Genomic DNA, 4,062 nt, shown 5'->3' with positions numbered 1-4,062 from the left:
AACATGGCTCTGTGCTAACATTTCCTGAGTTTTTGCTAACATCTTAATAGATTCCTCTAAGCTAGTCGTTTTATTTTCTGGGCCTGATGTATTCCTAGTGTAGCCAAAACCTGGGGGCATTAGAATTATTAGACTGACCCTGACTCTGGCCCTTAGACCATGAAAAGTTCGGATGGTTCCTCCAACCAGGATTATAGGTTTCTGAATATGGGTCAAACTTCTGACGATTATCAAACCTAGTGTTATTATATAGAGCATTGGCTTGCTCTTCATTATTCTGGCCTTCCCAAAAGGCTCCAATCTACCACTAGTGTTACCCACTTCTAAAGCTTCTAACCTTTTCGCTATAGCAGCAATTTTGGCATCTGATTCATAGCCTCCTTCTACCCTATTAACGTTTCCTCTGCTAAGAAGAATTTTTTGGGGTCCCCTACTACTTTCCCATTGTTGGGTTTTTCGGCGACTTCATGCAAATATGTCATCGCGTCATCAACTGTTTGGTTCTCAAATCCACCAGTACACATAGATTCTACTGTGGTTGTGGTGGGATAATCTAAACCCTCATAAAGGATCTGAACTAACCTAACCTTCTCTAAACCATGATGAGGACATTGGGCTAATAAATCATTGAACCTTTCCAAATACCTATACAAAGTTTCTCCCTCCTGTTGAGAAAACGTGCAGATTTGCGTCCTAATAGACGATGTTTTGTGCCTAGGGAAAAACTTGTTCAAAAAGGCAGATGTAAGTTGTTCATACGTTTCGATTGACCCGGAAGCCAAACTATATAGCCACGATTTAGCTTTATCTTTCAGGGAAAAGGGGAATAACCTAAGTTTCAAAGCCATCATCTAGTTTCTAATCCTGAGGGTACTACAAATTTCCTCAAAGTCCCTAACATGGAAATAGGGGCTTTCATTTTCTTTACCTAAAAAGATTGGAAGCAGCTGTAAGGTCCCAGGTTTAAGTTCATAAGTTGCTTCCATCTCAGCTAACCTGATACATGAGGGACGAGTAGTCCTAGTTGGATTCAACAAAGCTTTCAAAGTTGCCATTTCTGGCGCTATCGGAGCAACATGGATTCTCTCCTCAGTCAAAGGACGTTCAAAAACAGACTCTTCGAAAGCCAGACTTTCTAGATTAAGGTAATCGAGACGCTTCGAACTACTAGGTTTCTCTTTAACAAATCTACCTAGTGCGTCTCTTTTACGTTCATGCATACAATAGAATTTTCTAAATTGGAAGGGTAAGCAGACACAGATCAAGGCCGACTCAACCAAATCAAACCTATTGATTTCTAGCAAACAAAAAACATGATGGCTCCACTTAGATTGTTTTTAGACCAGCTTTTAATCCTTCGAACGGGAATTCGTTACAATTTAAGCAAACCCCTCTGGAATCAATCCGAGTTAACGTAAGTTGAATAGAGGCGAGGGAATCTCGGTGGAGCTTTGATACCTAAGGCCTCACCGGTATTACAAGGAGGCACAGTCACGCATTCAACTCACAGAAACCGTCAAGAACTTCGAAGTATGCTTAAAAGAGTAACCAATATTTTTCGAATAACTTTCCTATTAAGCTCGTTACTCTATCGGTCTCGTTCTAGTCAAAATTTTAGGCTTAGGTTCGCGTAGGTTATGTGTTCCTAAAGCGGGCAAGAAGAGAACGGTGATGAAATATGAACCCTTATCTTGTATGGCCAGGCCTTGCCCTTTACTAGAAAAATAAATGTCTGTATTCAGTCCTCAACATATATGCATACGAAGGAGTCCAGTAACTCACTGACAGGGGATTCGCGAGTGTTTAGAATCTTACCTCCCGTTCCAGACGGGGGATGAATCGGTTGTAGTCGACTCGAGCCACTGACTCCGATGTCTAGTGTACGAACCCAAGGTGCAGAGACAATATCGTAATTGTCCTCCTTCTCTGCAAACAGTTTATATTTAAAGTACCCTTCCATAGGGTAATAATAGAAAAAATAATGTCCCAAAGTCCAAAAGTCCAAAAAGAAAAGAAAAATTACAAGTCCGCGTCGGCGGCGCCAAAAATTGATATGATTTGTAGATAGTGGTAAAAGTGGTTCGATTCTCAGACTTGTGAAGGATTTTTTTAGACTTAAATTCAAAACTAAAATAGAAAACACAATAAAAATTATAGCAAACTCAAACAAAGATGATATCAATATTAAAAGAAACACTGAGGCTAAGATACCACTATTTTCCAAGTTCAAAGTGATTAAACCAATACTTATATTTATGCAATTTTCTCGTTTAATTTGATTCTAAAATATTGCAACAAGTAGATTTTCAAAAGTAGTAATTGTAAATACCAAGTATGAAGCATCAAAAGTCTTAAAACTAAGCATACTCCATCAAAATAGATCACAATCACTCAAATAAAAATCATATTCAATAATAGTTCAAGGCAAATAATCATATAATTATTGCAAATAAAAAGATAAAATAGAATATACCACTTTTTTGTTGGAAAAATAGCTTCCTCTATCGCCTCAGCAATGGGGTTTAGCTCCTCATATTAATCATGATCTCAAAATATTTGTTTATGGCTCAAAAGATGATTAAAAAGATGAAAATTGATAATGCAGACGATTCGCAACAGTTTGTTGGTGTTGGAGAATCACTGTTACAGGGAGAAATAGTAGCTAAAGACCTAATGCAACCGCTATGATGAACGACACATAGGTTCTGCTGTGACCCAACGATAGTTTTCTGCGACAGTTGCTTGTGCGTCAATGTTCTTCGTGTTCTTCCTCTTCAGCAGTAGTAGCAGAATAAGGTATTTTCCTGCAACTTGATCTCTGGAGCTCTGTGGTGTTCTAAACTTCTCTGAAAGGATTCGTCCCCCTTATATGACTTATCCCCTCTCCTTTTATAGGCCACAACTCGATTAAATCTCCCCCAAAATCTTGGTTTATCTCCACAGCAAGTTTCGGAGTTTCCTTTCTGCCAAACTCTCTTCACGCGTATTTGACCTCTCCCAATACTTCCAACCTCTTTATTAGATAACTACGAATGTTGGGGAAGCTTTTCTATCCTTTAATCTCCCTGAATTGTCGAAAAAATATTCCAACAGCAACCCGTGACCAAAACACCTCTATTTCCTTCTCCCGGTCGATCTAACCCAATTCATTCGATCCAATCACATATACCAACCATGTTATGCTCTAGGAAGTCTATCCCAACAAAATCAGCCATTGAATCTCGTTATTTCACGTCGAACTGATGCTCCCAAATTCACGCAGGTAATAACAGAGTTTCCCGCCAAAATGTTTTTTGAACGATGAAGAAAAAGGGGCGCCCCCTATCCAGAGTAGGGGTGCCTTTAGAAGCTGCCTTAAGGGGTGTCCTGGGGGTGCCCCTTATCCAAAACGGGGGTCCGAATAGAAAGTGTCCTCCAGGTGCTTTCCGATAACTTTTCGAGCCAATTTTTTCCAAAAATGTTTATTGGCCAAAAATACCTACAAATAAATAAAACACCATAATAAGTACAAAAATGAGCCCTAACAATATATAGAATCGAGACAAATCGGACACAAAAATGTGTCTATCATTGGTTCAACAATAGTTAACCAAAAGGTTAGCCATATGAGCATTTCATATCAACCAGGTTCTTCTTCACGATAACTAGTTCAAATAACTTCAAATGAACTAGTTAGAGAGTTGTTCAATTGCAAGGAAATCTTATGTACTACACAAGATACAATTGAAGCAAAGATGATTTGATTCACTTGAATCGGTTCATGAACTTTTATATACACGGTTTTCAAACTGCATTCCTTAGTCTTTTTAAGTTTAAGTTCAGAAATCATCTTCAGATATATAACCTTCTCAAGTTCGCAGACTAGGTTCCCGGACTTAAGTTACCGGGAAGAGTTTACAAACTCCAGCAAAAATTCTCGGGTATGAGAACTTCGCGGGTTCGCGGACTTAGCTTCACGCAAGTAGTTTGTCAACTCCAGCATAAATTCTCGAGTTTGAGAACTTTGGCAGTTCGCGGACTTGGCTCACGTCATTCTTCCGGTTCTCTTGATCAACAAAGTTC

At 39.0% G+C, this 4,062-nt stretch overlaps 1 pseudogene; it reads left to right on the top strand.

The window, feature by feature from the left end:
- The first annotated feature begins 594 nt into the window (after positions 1-594).
- Positions 595-694, top strand: LOC113284809 (annotated as a pseudogene).
- Positions 695-4,062: the final 3,368 nt, after the last annotated feature.

This window comes from Papaver somniferum, chromosome 5, assembly GCF_003573695.1.
Source record: "Papaver somniferum cultivar HN1 chromosome 5, ASM357369v1, whole genome shotgun sequence".
In the NCBI taxonomy this organism is placed as follows: Eukaryota; Viridiplantae; Streptophyta; class Magnoliopsida; order Ranunculales; family Papaveraceae; genus Papaver; species Papaver somniferum.
The sequence above is the reverse complement of the archived record's forward strand: the minus strand, read 5'-3'. Positions and strand labels throughout refer to the sequence as shown.